Raw genomic sequence first — 20,646 nt, 5'->3', positions numbered from 1 at the left:
TGTGTGTGTGTGTGTAACCAGATACCTGCTGTAAGACCTTCCTTTCGCTCCTATTTATGTCATTTGACATATGGTAATAATCACTTCTGTGATGCCTCATTATTACAAATTGCAATTTCCAATACTCCACACTCAGTGAGAATTTGCTGTGCTGAATGAAAAGAAAGCCAGATACTCCCCACCTCTGTCAGCCCGTTGCCCCTTCTCACACACGTGTGAACATCTCAGCTGAGTCAACTGATGCCTCACAGGAGCGCTCTTTTGAAGCATCTAAGAAAGCCCCATGTTCTCTTGGATGACAAGTCTGCACCGTACAACGAGGTGGGTTCCATTTCCCTGGGTGGACCTAGCACCTCCAGTTCTCCCTTGTTCCTCTTTTTTACCTTTAGTCTGATGACTTCAAATATCTTTGAAAATTCTTTGGACCAAATTTCTTTGAGACCTTGCTTCTTACTCAGCAATACTGCTTTGGTTTCCATTCCCCAGAGAATTTTGAACTTTATTGGGTTCCTTTTATCTTCTATCTACTTGGTGCCTGTATGATGCTACTATTTGTTCCCTGTGGAGTCTTACTTTTTCGATGATTTTTTTAAAAAAGCTATTTATTTATTATTGGATAGAGACAAGAGAAATTGAGAGGAGGAGGAGGAAACACCTATAGCTCTACTTCACCACTTGTGAAGCTTCTCCCCTGCAAGTGAGGACTAGGGGCTTGAACCCAGGTCCTTGCACACTATAGTGCACTTAAGCAGGCACAGCACCACCTGGCCCCCAAGTTCTTTTTTTTCTTTTTGTTTTCTTTCAATTTCAGAGAAAGAGAACGAAAGAGGAGCAAAGATAGAAGGAGGTCTACCCCAGCATTGCCTCACTATTTTTGAAACTTCCCCAGTGAACGACACTCCTGTGTGTGTATTCTACCAGGTGAGCTGGCTCCTGACCCTCCTTTTGTGTTTCTGATGTTTTATCAACATTGAATATTCATTTATTGGTCACTATAAATTCCCTGAACAAGTGTCTAACCTTCACAAATCCCATCAATCCTTCAGAATCCCTTTTTTTTTTTTCATCTTTATTTATTGGATAGAGACAGCCAAAAATTAAGAGGAAGAGGGAGATAAAGAGGGAAAGGGAGGGAGAGGGAGAGGGAAAGAGAGAGAGAGAGAGAGACATTAATGCACCAGTTTAAGTGCACATAGTATAAAGGTTAAGCATCTTGGTTTGAGCCCCCTGGCTACCCACCTGCAAGGAGGTTACTTTGCAAGTGATAAAGCAAGTCTGAAGGTGTCTTTCTTTCTCCCTCTCTGTCTCCCTCTCCTCTCTCAATTTCTCTCTGTCCTAACCAATAAAATGAAAAAAAAATGCCCCCAGGAGTAGTGGATTTGTAGTGCCAACACCAAGCCCCAGCAATAAGCCTGGCGGCGGGGGGGGGGGAGAGTCAGAAAAATAAAAGGAGGGGGAAGAACACCTGCAGCACTGCTTCACCACTTTTGAGGTTTCCCCTGCAGGTAGGGAGTGGGGGCTTGAACCCGGATCCTTGCGCATTATAACATGTGCGCTCAACCAGGTGTGCTACCACCCAGCCCCCAGAATTGCTGTCTTCTATCATGGTAGATCAGTCCATATAGGTGTCTTCCCCTTAGACTGCTGAGTTAGCAGCATGCTGGTCTCATCTTCCTGAAAATGTCATAGAAAATATTTGCCCAAGTGACTTCCTTCCTCCTTTTCCCTTCACCCAAAAGTCCACTAGCCCTCTGCTTCCCTTCTCTTTCTTGATTTGGTGATATAAGCTAATTTTTTAACTGCTAGTAGTTCCTAAAATTTTTTTTAATAAATAAATAATTTTCTAGTTTAGTCCTATGCATTAGCCTTGGTGAGAAGCCATGCTTTCTAGCTCCTCTTCCTAAGAATGTGCAGACTAGCTAACTAGCTACCTAGCCACTTGCACTGAGATCTTTGTCCATCAAGGCTTTTGCTGGTGCTCTGCACCTGCACAATTCAATTGCTCCTCATGGACTTCTTTCCCTCAAATACTGATACAGTGGGGTGGGGGGTGGACAGAAAGAGAGGAAAAAAGAGAAAGAGAAAGAAAGAGAAGAAGGAAGGAAGGAAGGAAGGAAGGAAGGAAGGAAGGAAGGAAGGAAGGAAGGAAGGAAAGAAATAGAGACACCATAGCCTGGCTCCACCACGCATGAAGCTTTCCCATGAAGCTACTTCCATATGGTGGCCAGGTCTCTGTACCTGGCAAAGTGTGCCCTCCCCCCAGGCAAGCTATCTCTCACCCCCAGCATTTGCATCTTGCTCAGTTTATGGTAGTGTATTCCTAATCACATGTCTGCCTCTCTCACTGGCTTGGGCTAGCAGATGCCATATTTCATTCATCTGTGCTTATCTAGTACCTAGCACAGTACTTGCTGCACAAGAGATTCTTATAAAATGTTTATAGACTCTTGAACAAGTAGACTGTGGCTCACAGCCAAGAGGTGGGAGACTAAGGCACATGAGACTATGAATGAACATTGAAAGGGAACCCAGAGCCAAGAGTGGGATGTGGTTCAGTGAGTAAGGGTTCACAGAGTCATTGAAGGTGCTACACAGGGGATGGGTGGTGGCATGTCTGGTTAAGTGCGCACATTACACTGCACAACAACCCAGGTTTAAGACCCTGGTCTCCACCTGCAAGGGAAAAACCTCACAAGCAGTGAAGCAATGCTGCAGGTGTTTCTCTCCCTCTCTCTATCTCTACCCTCCTTCCCTCTAAATTTCTCTATCCTATCAAATAAATAAATAAAGCTTGAAAAAAAAGTGCTACAGAGATGCTAAGACCCAAACTTGATCATTGGAGAGAGAGAGAGAGAGATGAAGAAGCACTGGGGCCAGGTGGTGGCATACCTGGCTAAGTGCTCATGTTACAGTGTGCAAGGACCTGGGTTCAAGCCCCTGGTCCCCACCTACTGGGGGAGGGGAGCTTCATAAGTAGTGAAGCAGGACTACAGGTATCTCTCTGTTTCTCTCCCTCTCTGTCTCCCCTTCCCATCCAATTTCTGTCTCTATCCAATAACAAATAAATTAAAATATTTTGAAAGGGGAGGATTAATACAATAATGCATAATGCATTACATAATGTACATAATGCAAAACACAGGGACAGGTACAAGGATCCCAGTTCAAGCCCCTAGCTCCCCACCTGTAGGGGGTTGCTTCACAAATAGTGAAGCAGGTCTGCAGGTGTCTTATCTTTCTCTCCCCCTCTCTGTATTCCCTCCTCTCTCAATTTCCCTCTGTCCTATCCAACAACAATAGCAATAGCAGCAACAACAATGGAAAATATATATATATATTTATATATGGACACCAGGAGCAGTGGATGCATGGTGCAAAGACCAGGCCCTGGAGGCAAGATAAAAGAGACAGGGAGAAAGAGAGAAGGAGAGAGAGAGGGAGAGACAGAGAGAGAGAGAAGAGAGGAGAGGAGAAAGAAAGAGAGAGGCATTGAAGAGTCATCAAAAGTTCTAGAATTTTCTCTGCCCCTGTGGGGTGTCCATGTGGAATTTCATTTGTTTTCTTGCTCATCTTACTGTAATTCTCTTGGTCACTCAGCCATTCCACCTTTACCAGCCTGACCCAGAATCCTCTTAGGATGCTTCTCTGTGCAATCCCATCGTGTTTCATAGGCCCTCGTGGGATATCAAAGATTCTGGTGGACAATGCCACTTTTGTCTGCTCTTCCAAAGGTCCCTTGGGCCACTTTCCTAGGCTGGTCTGGTCACTGAGGCCACCACTCTAGGCTGTGGGTAATTAGGTCATAGGAAGCCCTGCAAGCAGAGAACCCAGCTGGAGATGCATCTAACATTCATCAGCCAGATTGGCATCGCTGAGCCTCCAGATCAGCTAACTTTAGAGCCATAGGTTTGCTCTAGCAGAATAGTAGCAAAGAGGTCCTTCCTTGAAATCTTTTGCCTCCACTGGCTTGGGAAGCACTGGTTTTTCTATCATGGAATCCTTCCATAGCAATCTAATTGTGCCTTCCCTTCGCCTGGCTTGCTGGGTCTGGGAGCCAGTCACCATTCCCAGTTCATTAACCAACTGCCCCTCCATCAGGGGGTTGCCTGGGAAACAAAGCTTCCTGTGGGTAATCCAAGATTATCCAGCTCTTTATCCTGCATGTGACCCTTAATTACTTGCTAAATTAGAATGGTTTTCTGAAAATCACAAGCAGAGGTTAATATGTTCTTCCAGAGCTGGTCAAGCTAAGATGACACTAGATTCACCAGGAATTCAAGTGTCATGATCCCTAAAGGCGTCTCTTTGAGGAAGAAGATGAAGTCTCCCCTGGGAGGCACTGACACCCCATAAAGCTCCTGTCACTCTCTGTCCCTCCGCCTGCTTTTCGAGTTGCCCTCGTTAATCTTCTCGTTAATCTTCTCGAGACGACTCACTATGTCAATATTGAGCAGCTTCACTCTGGTACAAGACCCCGCAGCCCTTTGTCTCTGCTGACCGGCCAATTTAAATCTCAGAGCGTGAGCTTCCATGATCGCAGGCTGACACGATGTGCATCGACACAATGCGGAGCAATCACTTGCCAATATGGGGCATGCAACGGGACTAAAGAAACTATTAAAAGGAAAAAGAAAAGAATGTAAACACTTGGTGGAGGCGGGTGGGAGTTGGGGTACAGGACTATCCCCCCATTAGTAGACATCAAAGAGAAATTAGTGGGATGGAGGGGCTCTGAGAATGTACCCCATGAGATGTCTCTTCAGATTGTCTGTAAAATGTGAGTCAAAGCAGGGACTGAGGGAGAATTATCACGAGAGCACACATTTAGCATTGTTGCATGTCTCCTCACCTACGTTGCTATAAAATGAGATTACCAAGCAGAATTTCACAAGTTGAGCAGGGAAAAAAATCACTACCTGAAGCTTCTATTATGAACAGCTATTATTTTATTATTTTTATTCATATCTATTCATTTATTATGAATATATATTACAAATATCAAATAGAATGAAGCTACAGAGAAGGAGCTCTCACAGGGATTAATAATAAATTAAAATAAAGTTTGGAGAACTGAGGACAAATTGTATTCAAAATAAACATCATAAAAATAAATAAATAAAATAAACATCATTGATGATTCAATCACTCAGATTTTTGAAAGTGTTGCTGGCGGGCTGCTAAAGGCTATTCAACCAGCATGCTGGGATTGATTGCATTCATGAATCTGTTCCTTGCCTGTGGGACACTTTTAAAAACATCTCAGGGTGGTCCGGGAGGTGGCGCAGTGGATCAAGAATTGGACTCTCAAGCATGAAGTTCTGAGTTCAGTCCCCGGCAGCACATGTACCAGAGTGATGTCTGGTTCTTTCTCTCCTCCTATCTTTCTCATAAATAAATTAATTAAATATTTAAAAAATAATAAAGTAGGGGGCTAGGTGGTGGCACACCTAGTTGAGCGCACATGTTACAATGCACAAGGACCCAGGTTCGAGCCCCCAGACCCCACCTGCAGGGGGAAAGCTTTGCAAGTGGTGAAGCTGTGCTCCAGGTGTCTCTCTACCTCTCTCCCTCTCTATCACTCCCTCCCTCTTGATTTCTGGCTGTCTCTATTCAATAAAGATAATTTTAATAGTAATAATAATAATAATGATAACATCTCAGGAGCTGGCAAATAGCTTACTTGGAGAGAGCACTGCTTTGCCATGTTCGTGATATAAGATCCAGTCGGGCCTCCACCACATTGAAGGAAACTTCAGTACTATGGCCTCTCTCTCTCTCTCTCTCTCCCTTTCCCTCTCTCTATCTCTTTCTTTTTTTTAATTTTTATTTATTTATTCCCTTTTGTTGCCCTTGTTGTTTTATTGTTGTAGTTATTATTGTTGTTGTCGTTGTTGGATAGGACAGAGAGAAATGGAGAGAGGGAGGGGAAGACAGAGAGGAGGAGAGAAAGACAGACACCTGCAGACCTGCTTCACCGCCTGTGAAGCGACTCCCCTGCAGGTGGGGAGCCGGGGTTCGAACCGGGATCCTTATGCCGGTCCTTGTGCTTTGCGCCACCTGCGCTTAACCCGCTGCACTACAGCCCGACTCCCTCTCTATCTCTTTTCTATCCATAACTCTCTATGAACACACACATATACATACTAGGATTGACTGGAGTGGTAGCTCAGTGGTAGAATAGAGGTATTGCATCTATTGCACTGCAATGAATAAAAGAAAGACAAACAAAAACAAAATATAAGGGCTCAGTGGTGTCATATCCTGTTGAGGATACAGGTCCAAGCCTCTTGTCTCCACCTGCAAGGGGTGAAGCTATGCGGCAGGTGTCACTCTCTTTCCCTCTGTCTCTCACTTCTCTCTTGATTTCCCTCTGTCCCTAGTCAATAAATTAGAAAACAAAATACAATCTCATAAATGGCAAGGCAGTGCTTAAACACACAATTTAAAAAAACAAATCCATATATTGCAGCATTGACTGCATAAAGGACTGTATAAAGTCCTCTTATATTCTGCTGTAGGGAAGCAGGAATTAGCAGAGAAGTCACAGGAAATCCTTTCATTGTGTTTGCTCACAGCTTACCCATGGTATAGGTTAAACCAAAAAGTTGACTTTGACTGTGGAGCACAGAGGTTAGCTGCCAGAACCAAGAGAAACAGAGGGTGTTTTTTTTTTTTTATGGTGTTTTACAGTAGTTCTACTCAATACTTCCTGTACTGTTTTCATAAGACAGAAGTCTTGCTATATATTAGCAAGTCCTGTGAAAAAAGGGGGGGCGGGCACCTGTGACCAAAAAACCTTGGGAAGTGTCAGGTTAAAACAACGTTAATTAGCTCCACCACCAAAGCAGAGACTTTCTGTGAGCTTTCAACACTTCGATGTGCATGTGAAAACTGACATCTCGTAAACTTGCTCACAGATAGGATTCTTACTCTCACAGTACACTGTAGTGTCTCTTGGGAAAGGGGTCTTAAGGAACACACTCTGAGAAACCTCTTTATTCATCTTCTTAGCCTGCTTTGGATAATTGTTATAAATAGAATTGATCAGAAGAATTGACCAATTAGTATTTCCATTATCACACCCTCCTAAAAAAGGTGTCCCAATTAAAAGCACACTGAGAAGAAGTTAAGCAAATCACTCTGTAGCCATGCCCTAGCAAATATGTTGCAGCCTTTCACAGGAAATAATGACTCTACAGTTCAGGAGGAGAGATGATCCAGGGAAGTGAGGGCCTGTCCTACATAGACAGATTCAGTTCAGTTCCATGACTGGCTTGCTTAGAAACCTTACATCTTAAAGAGGTGAAGGACTGGGAGTTCGGCTGTAGCACAGCGGGTTAAGCGGATGTGGCACAAAGCCCAAGGACCAGCGTGAGGATCCCAGTCCGAGCCCCTGGCTTCCCACCTGCAGGGAAGTCGCTTCACAAGTGGTGAAGCAGGTCTGCAGGTGTCTATCTTTCTCTCTCCCTCTGTCTTCCCCTCCTCTCTCCATTTCTCTCTGTCCTATCCAACAACGATGACATCAATAACAACAACAGTAATAACTCCAACAAGGGCAACAAAAGGGAATAAATAAATAAATTAATTAATAAATAATAAAAGAGGTGAAGGACAACTACAGAATGGTTTCACTCATATGCGGAAGATAGAGAACTGAAAATACAAATTGAAAAAAATGTCAACCTATATCTGGGACTGTGGAAGAATTATAGAGGTTATCTATGGGGGTGGGGTGGGGTGGGGACACAGACCTTTGGTGACAGGATTGCACAAAATAAATAAATACCTTACATATTGCATCTGTGCTTGATTAAAAAACTTCTTTGAACTACAAGGTAATCTTGAAGTCAAAAGCTTTTGTTCTTTTTTAATATTCATATTTTCCTTATTAATTTTGAATAGAGACAGAGAAAATCGAGAGAAAAGGGGAAGATAGAAATGGAGAGAGAGAGAGAGACAGGGAGAAAGAGAGACCTGTAACACTGCGTCAACACCCTCAAAGCTTTCCCTAAGCAGGTAGGGACTGAAGACTTGAACCCCAGTTCTTATACATTGTAATGTGTGCACTCAACCAGATGCACCATCACCTGACCCCAAAATTCTTTTTTTTAAATTTTTTTTATTATCTTTATGTATTTATTGCATAAAGACAATAAGAAATCAATAAGAAAGAGGAAGATAGAGAAGGAGAGAGAGACAGACAGACAGATATCTGCAACATTGTTTCACCACTCATGAAGGTTTCCACCTGCAGGTGGGGACCAGGGAATTAAGCCTGGGTCCTTGTGCATTGTAAATGTGTCCTTAACCAGGTACACCACCACTCAGTCCCCCAGAAGTCTTTATTCTTCTAATTATGTCATCTTATCCTAACTCAGATCAATCTTATTTGTTGCTTCCCTAATCAATCATCTTTACACTCCAAGGGAAATTACCATGTTCATGTTTCAACTTGTGTACCAGGCACAGTTGATTGCTTTTCAGTCTTTGTGTTGCTATTTCGATAGTTTACTTCTGAATAGCTCTCTGCTTTGATCAGATAGCCACCTCTCCCACGCAATCTGTGTAGCACAAGAAAGCCAAGTGTATCCCCACATAGACCATAATTCCTCTAAGCCAATGAATTTCAACGTGTGGTTCCCAGGTCTAGAGTTAAATAGTAATGCATTTTTTTAAAAAATGTCAGTTTAGTTTTAGGAGCAAGAGTGAAAGAGACCAAAGATTTGCTCAGTTTTGCCCCAGAGTGGTACTGGGATAGAACCCGGAGTCTCTGGGGGACTAGGCCTTGCAGGCTGCGTGTACTAGTGCTGAGCTAGCTCCTTGGCTTTATAATGTGAATTAGGGATTTGCAGGCAATTCTGAGTCCCATTAACATTCAAGAATCACTACTCTTTTTTTGGGGGGGGGGTAATGGTTTACAGTAAACAGCGTCAGGTTGAGCCTGATGTAAAGTTTTGAGACCTCCTTTGAATCTGGAGAGGTGGCAGTCGTTGACTATGTGGGTCATAGTCTGTCTGAAGCCGCAGGGGCAGTTCGGGTGGTCTCTGGCTCCCCAGCGATGGAACATAGCGGCGCACCGGCCATGGCCTGTTCGATAGCGATTGAGGAGGGCCCAGTCACAACGTGCTAGGTCAAAGCCGGGTTGACGCTTGCAGGGGTCTGTGATGAGGTGTTTGTTCTTTACCTCAGCTGACTGCCAACTCTGTTTCCAAGAGTCTGGAACAGAGAAGTTCAGTGTAGGCATAGGGGACCAGATTGGGTGACAAGACGTCAAGCGTTGGACAGGGTGGGCGAAGATACCCACGTATATTGGCAGGTCCGGTCGAGTGTAGACATGGGAAATGAACTTAGATGATGCCGCATCCCGACGAATATCTGGCGGGGCGATGTTGCTAAGAACTGGCAGCCATGGAACCGGGGTGGAACGGATGGTTCCAGAAATGATCCTCATGGAGGAATATAATTTGGAATCGACCAAGTGGACATGGGGGCTACGGAACCATACTGGGGCACAGTATTCTGCAGTGGAATAGCATAATGCCAGAGATGATGATCGTAGTGTGGAAGCACTCACGCCCCATGAGGAGCTGGCCAGTCTTGCAATGATGTGATTCCTCGCGCCCACCTTTGCTGCAGTTTTTATGAGATGTTTGTGAAATGACAGAGTGCGATCGAGAGTAACACCAAGATAGATTGGCTGGGCTTCATGCCGGATTCTCGTATCGCCAAGCTGCACATTAAGCTCATGCGAGGCCAAGGCATGGTGTAGATGGAAAACAGATGATACAGTTTTGCAGTTCTAGGGATTAGTCGCCATTTTTTACAGTAATCAGATATCAGAGACATGTCTTTCGTGAGTATTTCCTCGAGGATGTCGAACTTGGATGCCTGAGTTGCACAGCAGATGTCATCGGCGTAGATAAACTTCCTTGAAGAAGTTTCTGGGAGGTCATCGATGTAAATATTAAATAGCGTAGGAGCCAGAACGATTCCCACCTGCGCTCAACCCGTGGTACTACCGCCAGACCCCCAATTCACAATTTTTAATAGCGAGTAGTATTCCGTTGTATATATACCACAATTTTCTCAGCCACTCATCTATTGTTGGATACCTGGGTTGCTTCTAGATTTTGGCTATTGCTACAAAAAGAGGTATACACAGATCTTCCTGGATAGGTGTGTTTGTTTCCTTAGGATATATCCCCAGGCGAGGAATTGCAGGGTCATAGGATATGTCCATTTCTAGCCTTCTGAGAGTTCTCCAGACTGCTCTCCACAAGGGTTGAACCAGCTTACATTTCCACCAGTGGTGCAGGAGGAAGGACTACTGATATTAAGCAAGCCAAGATATCCCATGATCTTTATCAATAACTGAACCAGTGTGTGGTCTACCTGCAGCAATTATTAATATTTTAAACATGGGTCAGTAAGATAAATTGACTCACACAGAATAAAGGGCAGACTTTTAAAAATATTTATTTATTTATTTATTCCCTTTTGTTGCCCTTGTTGTAGTTATTATTGTTGTTGTTATTGATGTCATCGTTGTTGGATAGGACAGAGAGAAATGGAGAGAGCAGGGGAAGACAGAGAGGGGGAGAGAAAGACAGACACCTGCAGACCTGCTTCACTGCCTGTGAAACGACTCCCCTGCAGGTGGGGAGCTGGGGGCTCAAACTGGGATCCTTATGCTGGTCCTTGCACTTTGCGCCATGTCTGCTTAACCCACTGTGCTACCTCCCGACTCCCAAGGGCAGACTTTTAATTTTTTTTATTTTAATTTTTTTTAGGGAAGACTTAATTCCAAGGCTTAGGAGAGAGATTTTCTTAATCTGTGGGTGAGTGAGTGTGTGTGTGTGTGTGTGTGTGTGTGTGTGTGTGTGTGTGGTGCTAGGGACTGAATCCAGGGCCTTCTACATGTTAAGCACTGGTTCTGTCAGTGAGAACTTGGTGTGAATTTAAAGACAAAGTCATTGTCAAGAAGAGCCAAGGACATTCACAGATGGGAGCAGTGCTGGGTTGTACCTCCCTGCACCAAGTCCAGCCTCACCTACAGTTCCAGAAGATAAATGCTCCTGTGTTCTGTCATTCAAAAGTACCCATTTGTGTGACAATTTTCTAATTCTTAAAGATTCAACCAGAATCAGTTAAGAGATTGTAGATTTTACTAAGTCTACTCTAGTATAGTGGCGCACTCAGTGATGCTTCAACATGATGAGAATGAACACAAGCAAGCAGGCACAAATGATTACACCTTGAAGGATACAGCAGAATGATATCACTGTTACTCTCTTGATAAATAGATTAGCCCAAAGTCATTATTAATTTCCCAAAATAACTAAGTTGCTAGTGCAGACAACAGGTGGGCATATAATTATAGTCATAACATTGCTTTTGTTGCAACTAAGTGAATCCTTTCCATGCAACTTAAGACCTCATTTTTGAGGGTCTATCATAACAGTAACACTGCTGAAGTGTTTCACTGACTGCCAGAACCATTTCTCTGCTTGATAGACGCTAATCCTTGAAACAACAGAAGCCCTTGAGATAAGTTTCTAATTCCCGTAGGAAGGATGTTTGCCAGAAACTAAGTGACATACCATATAGTTATAGTGACATACCATATAGTTATAGTTTAACAGAAATAGTTGCAAGGGACCCTCCACCGCGATCTCTGCCTCCCCCTTCCCCCTATGCTCCCCCTTTCCCAAAGCCTTAAAATGCCTGTGGACACAATAAAATTTTGCAGCTTGATCAGAAACTTGTCTTGCTGTCATTCTTTTGTGTCTCTTGTCCCTGTCATTCCAGGTCTTTTAGGTTCCTAGCCCCTGTTCACCACCCTGCTGGTCGGGGCAACTGACTACAGATTTCACCACAACTCCAGCAACAAGACTGCAATGGCTTTGGGAGGGGAAGGCTTAACATCTCTCATTTTTCTGCATATTTGTCAACATTTGACATTGTCAGATTTAATTTTTTATTCTGATGGCTGCAAAATGAAATCCTCCTTTTCATTTGTAATTAATAGTAGTCTATAAGATTACAGGGCATAGTTGTACACTATACCCACCAACAAAGTTCTGTGTCCTCCACTTTCCAATAGTAACCACCAGGGTTCTCACAAAGTTTGAGAGGCAGCTTGTTTGCTTCTTTCTGTTATTGTTTTTGCAAGTTCATTTGTTACATTTAAATTTTTTTTACTTGCTATTAATAGCATGTTACAAGATTGTAAGGCTACAATGTATAGTTCCACACCATACCCACCATAAAAGGTCTGTGTTCCCACACTCCCAAAGATAACCACGGTAGCTCTCACCAGTCTTATAGTTTGCTTGCTTCTGAGTTTTTTTTATTTTTATTTTTTGGCAAGTTCATGTGAATCAGAATTAGATCTCTAGATTCCACATATGAGTGGAACCATCTGGTAGCTGTCTCTCATCTCTTGTTTTATTTTCGCTAAGCATAATCACCTTCAGTTCCATCTATTTTGTTCCAAAGGGCCATGTGTCACATTTTAATTTGGATTTGTCTTTATTCACACTGCTCAGGACAAACATTTATATATGTAATTCAGATTTCCCTTTGTGTAAATAACCTGTTCTACTTCTTTGTATTGTTTTGCTTTTCTCCATTTGGATGTTTGCCACCATGGTTATCTCCAGGGCCCATGCCTGTGCGACTCCACCATTCCTAGGGTTTGGTTTGTTTGGTTTTTTTTTTTCCCCCACCAGGGTGATTGTTGGGGCTCAATGCTGGTAGGCATTATGAATCCTTCACTTCCAGTGGTCACTTTATCCTTTTTTTTTTCTTCTGATTTTCATTAGAACAGAGAGAAATTGAGAAAGGGCAGGGAGATAGAGAAAAGGAGAGAAAGACAGACACCGGCAGACCTGCTTCATCATTTGTGAATCAGACCCCCCAGCAGCAGTGAGTGGGGGCTTGAACCCAGGTCCTTTTGCTTGGTAATATGTGCTACCACCTAGCCTCACCACTCTTTTTTTTATATAAGTTGTGAGACAGAGACAGAGACAGAGAGATACTTGCAGCACTGCTCCAACACTCTTGAAGCTTTCCTCCTACAGGTGGGGACCAAGGACTTGAACCCAGGTCCCTGCACACTGTAATGTGTGTGCTCTACTAGGAGAGCCACCAGCTGGTCCCTGAAGGGTGTTTTAGAAAAAATTATTTTTATTTCATGAGAGAGATTGTAACACTGTTCTGGCATATGCAATGCTGACAACTGAACTCACGGTCTTTCACATGCCAAGTGCTGTTTTCAACTCCCTGAGTTATCTCCCCTACCATGCAGTATGTATTACTCCTGAATTATTAGTAAAAAAAAAAATTTAAAAATCTCTCTCACTCTCTCTCTTTTTGCCTCCAGGGTTACTGCTGGGGCTCGGTGCCAGCACTACAATCCACGGCTCCTGGAGGCCAGTTTTTCTTTCTTTCTTTTTCTTTATTTATTTTCATTTTGTTTTATTGGATAAGACAGAGAGAAATTGAGGTGGAGGGGAGAAAAACGATAGACTGCTGCAGACCTGCTTCACAGCTTGAGAAGGGAGCCGCTGCAGGCAGGGAGCTGGGGGCTCAAACAGGGATCCTTCCGCTGGCCCTTGCACTTGATACTATGTGCGCTTAACCCTGTGCTCCACCTGACCCCCTGTAAAAAATCTCTAAAAATATATATATATTATTTTTCTTCCTTCTATTCTTCTCTCTCTTTCTCTTTCTCCTAGACATAGATAGGAAGAAAGGCAAAGAGAGTGAAACCTCCTTTAAAGCAGTTGTGGTATGTTGGTATGCTTCTAAGACCTCTTCTGTTTCATTGGTTTAATCCCCCCTGCTTAACACTGTATTCTATTTACATAACCACTATTAACTAAGCACCACCCTGCCTGGTTTAATACCCACTGGTTCATGATGTCTTTTTGCTCCGCCCCCTCTCCTAGTACACCCTGATTTGCACCAGTCTTTTTTTGCTCCACCCTCTCTACATCACATCCTGTTTCCACTCTACTTGGCGAGTATATATATATATAAGGACAGGATTGTGATTAGAGCTTAGTTTAGCTTAGATTGTGCTGCGTTCTACATGAATAAAGAGATACCGCATACAGCTTAACTATGAGTCCCTGGTTGTCTGTCTCCCACCCAAGAAGCTAGCCCGGCAGTGGTATGTCTTCCCATTGCCAGTCACTGATCACGCTAAGGGCTAACCTGGGCTGCACACACGGCAAAGCAACACACTGTAAAATTTGTGTTCCTTGAAGTAGATTTGACGTGATGCTGTGGATTTTTTTAGTAGACCCTCTCCTTTGAAATTAAATTGTGCTCAATTTCAGCCCAACCTGGATTTAAGTAAAGTATGTTTTGTCCCAAGTTCTTAAGAGTTTAAAATTACAGATTTTTGACTCTGTGCTTGCTAAATTCTGGGGAGGAGAGGAAGCAAACATTAATTCAATTTTAAACATTTCATTTATAGGACTGGGTAGTGGCGCACCTTGCTGAGTGCACAAGGACCAGGGTTTGAGCCTCCAGTCCCCACCTATGGGGGAAAGCTTTATGACTGATGAAGCAGGGCTGCAGGTGTCTCTCTGTCTCTCTTCCTGTCTCCCTCTTCCCTCTCAACTTCTGACTGTCTCTATCCAATAAATAAATAGAGATAATAATTAAAAACTTAAATAAAATAAACATTTACTTATTGTATGGGAGACAGACCAGAGTACCACTCCAGGATACTCAGTACGCAGCCTTCACATAATTCTTCATGGGTACTGGTTGCTTCTTGATATAATTCTTTGTCAATCTTAGGCTTCATGAGAGGTCTGAGGGTGGATATGGTGTCTTCAAGAAAGAGATCAAGTTGAATTAAATAGAAGTCTTCAGAGGACGCTCTCTGGCTCTAAATCATATGCATCGCCATGGTGTGTCTTCCCTTCACCAGCTAGGGAGCAATCTAGGAGTGAAATGAATACCCTTCTTTCTTTAGAGCTAGCATGATTCCCAGGTTGAATTTCTTGTTTAACCTCCCTTGGACTGTCCTTTTGCATCAGGGAATCAATATCTACAAATATTTACCCTGTGGTCCAAATGGTACAGGATACCGGAGTACAGCCTGCGCCCCTTTCGAAACATATCTTTCTCCCTTCTTTTGCTTTCTGTTATCCTGCCTTCCTCTCTTTTCTTCCTGTCACTTCTTTCTTCCTAACTATTATTTCAATTTATAACAAGAATGAAAAATAAAACTTATCTCAATGGAGGTATAAAGACTCATATAGCTTTTCATATATGAATAAAAGTTATATGTGGTGGCCAAGGGCTCAAAGCCAGGTCCTCACTCATGGCAAAGTGGGCACTCTACCAAATGAGCTATTCCTTGCCTTTAACTAAAAACATTTATTTGTATGTGATATCATAAATTAAATGAATAGATTTTTTTAAAAAAACCAGAGCACTGTTCAGTTCTGGTTTATGGTAGTGTGAGGGATTGAACCTGGAACTTTAGAGCCTCAGGCATGAGAATCTGTTTGCATAACCATAATGCTATCTACTCTCTGCCATGAATAGATATTTTAAGTGAAGACAAACCTGCAGGCTGAGTTAACGGACTACCACTTACATGAAAGATCTACTATTAATTACCTAGAAGAAGTTAATTAACAGATTATGTTAATAAAAAGCAAAAACAAAGAGAAAACAAACTACACCGTTCACTGTTCATATCTGATTATGCCACATGTATTTCCTTATCTTCAGGACAAAAAAGGGGGGCACTGGAAAGAACAAATGAGCTATGTATTCGGATGAATGCCATCACATGACTGGTTTGATGGGGCTGAGTTGGGCTTCTCTTTGCCAACTGTCAGGGAAGGAGTGGTAAACAGACACAGACACAGCTAAAGTTTACTAAAAGCTCACTAGCTACCAGACACTGAATTATTTCTAAAACAGAATGGCATGGGTACTGTTATTAACTTCCCTTCACATGTGGCATTTAAATGTTTTTTTTTTATTTATTTTTGGAAGGAGATAGAAATTGAGAAGGGAGAGGGTGATAGAGAAGGAGAGAGTGAGTCACCTGCAGCACAGTTTCACTGCTCACAGAGCTTGAACTCAGGTCCATGCACATGGTAGCGTGTTCACTCAACTGGGAGCACCTCTGCCTGCCCTTCCTGGGACTTTTTTTTTTTTTTTAACCAGAACCCTATTCAGTTCTGGCTATTGGTGGTGCCAGGGATCAAGCCCACAAGCTCTCCCATCCAAGTCCTTTGTTCTAGTACTGTGTCATCTTCCCAATCTTTAAAAACACTTGCTGGATAAAAGCAGGATGCAGACTCAGTCAGTTGATACCTAAGCCTCCATGCATAGTGACTGATATATAACCGGTGAAACCTTGGAAAAGAGCATTTAAGATTGCCAAGAAGTTATTCCAGATTTAAGAGACTGTTTCTTATAAATGGAGCAGGCAGAACATAGTCTTGCTGTTAAGTGAAAGTGTTTTATATATAACATATTAGCACTTAAGGAGGTAAGTACTGGCACAAGAATAGACAAAGTGACCCATGGAAACTGAATATTCAGGGGGCCAGGTGGTGGAGCACACCAGGTTAAGCACACATAGTACTAAGCACAAGGATCCCAATTCGCTCCCCCTGCTCCCCACCTGCAGGGGGTCTCTTGACAAGTGGTGAAGCAAGTCTGTAGGTGTCTCTCTCCCTCTCTATCTTCCTTTGCCCTCTCAATTTCTCTCTGTCATATCTAAAAAATTTAAAAAATGGCCACTGAAGCAGTGGATTTGTAATGCAGGCACCAAGTCCCAGCAATAAACTCTGGAGGCAAAAAAGAAAGAAACTGAATACTCAGTTCACACATATCTGTCACCTGATTTATGACAAAGATGATACTGAGTAGCAGGGAAGAAAGGATGATATTTTAAATGACGCTGGAGTTGTAATATTTGACTATGATACATGACTAACATCAGACCGACTAACCATATACTGTGTAACTATCCGCACAGAACAAAAAGTACATCTTCATACTTCCCTCATACTGTACAGGAAATTAATTTCATATACAGTCTAAAATTGAAATGCAAAATAAGCACAATAAGATTTTTTTGAGAGGAAAATGTTATAACCTCGTAAAATTTCATACACAGGTCACACAGTCCTAGGCATAATTAGGAAACAGTGATAAAATTGTACTGTATTGAAATCATGCACTTCTTTTTTTTTTTTTTAAATCATGCACTTCTGTTCACTGCAAGGCATAAAGAGTCATCAGGCTGGGGAGACAGCTAGGCGTTGGAGCACAGCACTTGCGCGTCTGAGCCTCAGATTCAGCCCATGGTACTGCATATGCCAGAACTGAGTTGTGCTCTGGTCTGCCTTCTTACTTGTCTCATTCTTTACCTCACATGAAAATAAATTTTAAAAAATTTAAAGACTGAAAAATCATCCCAGAAGATGACAGAAGATATTTGCAATATTCATATCTTACCAAGGACTGGGGTCCAGAATACAACCTCCTATCCATTGGTAAGAAAAAGCCAGAAAGCTGACTTATGCACAGTTGGTGAGAATGTCGGACTAGTTTGAAAACTTAACAGCATTTACCATGGCCCAGCAACACCCCTCCTCAGTTTATACCTGCTAGAAATGTGTTCCATTTCCTCTATCTGCATTCAGTCCAGATGGGATTTGTTCATTTTGTAAAGAACTCAGTGGAACTTGAGTACTTTTCTATGTTACCATATATATCAATAGAATTGTCTGGGGAGTTGGGCCCTAGCGCACACAGTGGGTTAAGTGCACATGGCGCAAAGCTCAAGGACCGGCTTAAGGGTCCCGGTTCGAGCCCCTGGCTCCCCACCTGCAGGGGAGTCACTTCACAGGCGGTAAAGCAGGTCTGCAGGTGTCTTTCTCTCCCCCTCTCTGTCTTCCCCTCCTCTCTCCATTTCTCTCTATCCTACCCAACAACAATAATAATAACCACAACAACGATAAAACAAGGGCAACAAAATGGAAAAAAATAGCCTCTAGGAGCAGTGGATTCATGGTGCAGGCACTGAGGATCCCTGGAGGCAAAAACAAACAAAAAAAAGTCTTACAGTCCTAGCTTAATAGAATACAAGAAATTATATTAATAATTCAGCAAAATTATCAACTTGTGCTTGACATTAAGGTGCCTCATGTGAGATTATGTTCACTCTGCTTAGTATAAAATAGAGTGGGTCTTAGATTTTGAGTCCACCGACTATATGATGTTGGCAAATTACTTAAGTTTTCTCTGTATTAGTTTGCTTACCTATAAATGGAGATCCTCATAACGCCATTTCCCTTATGGAGCAGGTGTGAACTCTCATAGGCCAAAGGTGGAAAGGATTTGGAGCAGGTGGTGGCCCACCTGGTAAAGCGTACACGCTGCCATGTGTGAGCACTCAAGTTCAAGCTCCCAGTCCTCACCTACAAAGGGGCAAGCACTAGGAGCAGTGAAGCAGTGCTGCAGGTCTCTCTCTTTCTCTTATCCTCTGTGTCTCCCACCTCCCTCTCAATTTCTATCTGTCTCTTTAAAATAAGGGGGGGGGTTGACACTGGAACTGGTGGATTCCTCATGCAAAACACTGAGCTCCAGTGATGGCCCTGCTGATGGTAGTGATCATAAAGAAGGAAGAGACTTAATGCTGTAGCAAGCACTTGATAACATTAGCTATAATTATTTTTAAAAGCTTTATTCAATTTTTATATTTATTTATTTATTCCCTTTTGTTGCCCTTGTTGTTTTATTATTATAGTTATTATTGTTGTTATTGATGTCATTGTTGTTGGATAGGACAGAGAGAAATGGAGAGAGGAGGGGAAGACAGAGAAGGAGAGAGAAAGACAGACACCTGCAGACCTGCTTCACCACCTGTGAAGCGACCCCAATGCAGGTGGGGAGCCAGGGGCTCGAACCGGGATCCTTATGCCGGTCATTGCACTTTATACCACCAGCGCTTAACCCGCTGTGCTACTGCCCGATCTCCCATCTTTTGTTTTTATAGAGACAGAGAGAAATTGAGAAGGAATGGGAAATAGAGAGGGAGACATCTATAGCATTGCACTACCACTCATGAATTCTCCTCCCTGGGAACTGGGTGTCTGAACGCATGTTCTTGAGCCTGGCCCCCAATGTCTGGCCCTAACACTGATTCTTTAGCAAATTAATCTTTCTGTTTACTCCCAAACCCTCCTCCTCTTCTTTTTCCTTCTCCTTCTTCTTTTCCTCTGTATAAGGCAGAGTTGGTTCCCACAGAAATGAAGGGATGAAGAATAAAAGATGATTAAATCCTATAGGAGAAGATCCTGGAGAACTGAGGGCACTGACCCTCACACACTCTAGCCTACAAATATTTGTTTCTGCAGTTAATATAATGGTAGTGAGGAATATGCCTTCATTTAGGCTTCATCTGGTGTCCATATTCAACAGGCAGGCTTGATATGAGCCCTAGGAATATAGAAGGTCAAACAGTAATGGCCCATGAGTCTGGAGCTGGGAAGTTGTAAGGTCACTGAAATACCAATTAAAATAATGTAGGTGTGGGGGCCGGGTGGTAGTGCATTAGTTAAGTGCACATGGCGTGAAGTGCAAGGACCCCGACAAGGATCCCCATTCTATCCCTCCCATCCTCTGTTGGAGCCCCCGGCTCCCCACCTGCAGAGTGGTCGCTTCACAAGAGGTGAAGCAGATCTGCAGATGTCTTTCTCTCCCCATCTCTGTCTGTCTTCCTCTCTTTTCTTGATTTCTCTCTGTCCGATTCAACTACAACAGCAATGAAGACAACAACAAAAAAAAGAAAAAAAGAAAAGAAAAGAAATGCTTCTAGGAGCAGTAGATTTGTAGTTCAGACACCAAGCTTCAGCGGAAACCCTGGAGGCAATAAAATAATAATTATAAAAACAACAACAATAATAATGTAGGTGTATGCTTCCTAGGACTAGTATGGCACTCATAGTCCACAGGAAAAGAGCTGAAAAATCAATAATTGAAGCCAGGTTGCCTACTCTCAGATTTTAAAAAATCTTCCATGCGCATTTGTGAAAAAAAAAAAAACAACAACGCTGAATGATAAGTATTCTGAGACTGTATTTTCTAAGTAAGGGAAAAAAGATTCCTCTTTAGAATGCAGACCCCAGGTCCCAGTAGACAGCTCACTGACAGAGTGTTTGTTTTGTCAAGTGCAGGGCTTTGGTTTGAGTCCTGCCTCCTGTGTACATGAGGAAGTACTGTAGCACCGGGGGAAGCTTCATTACTGTGATCTCTGTGAGAGGGCCTGATAAAGCCGTAACAAAATGCACACCTACCTCGTTAAGTCAAAATCACTACTATCTCAAACACCCATTCAAGATTTGGAAAGCCGTAGAAATGAAATATGGAAAGAGGTTGAGGCTGAGCGACAAATTCATAGATTCAACAACACAAACATTTTCAAGCTCGATCAAAGATTGAAATGCTCTAACACTGGTTGGTGGGGCACAGTAGGTTGGGGTTACTAGTATTTCTGATTACTTCTAGCTTTTGGAAGGACTCATTTCTGCAAAGTTTACCTTATGGAAGCCACTTACTGAACAAGTGATGAGTATGACAACAAGGAAGGAATGG

At 42.8% G+C, this 20,646-nt stretch overlaps 1 long non-coding RNA gene across 3 annotated transcripts in view; it reads right to left on the bottom strand.

Annotated features, from left to right (window-relative positions):
• The window catches only part of LOC132533030 (uncharacterized), a 45,279-nt gene extending 24,877 nt beyond the window's left edge, over nt 1–20,402 (bottom strand). For 2 of the 3 annotated variants that reach the window (XR_009544914.1, XR_009544915.1), the window contains exons 1-2: nt 20,349–20,402; nt 18,313–18,470 (exon numbers count right to left, since the gene is read on the bottom strand). This is a non-coding gene — a long non-coding RNA (uncharacterized LOC132533030). Of the gene's footprint in view, nt 1–17,028; nt 17,085–18,312; nt 18,471–20,348 lie in introns of those variants that run through there. The other variant, XR_009544916.1, reaches the window with a different exon arrangement.
• Between the last annotated feature and the right edge of the window lie 244 nt (nt 20,403–20,646).

The sequence above is a fragment of the Erinaceus europaeus genome, chromosome 15, assembly GCF_950295315.1.
Source record: "Erinaceus europaeus chromosome 15, mEriEur2.1, whole genome shotgun sequence".
NCBI lineage: Eukaryota > Metazoa > Chordata > Mammalia > Eulipotyphla > Erinaceidae > Erinaceus > Erinaceus europaeus.
Note: the sequence above shows the minus strand (reverse complement) of the source record. Positions and strands in the feature narration are given on the sequence as shown.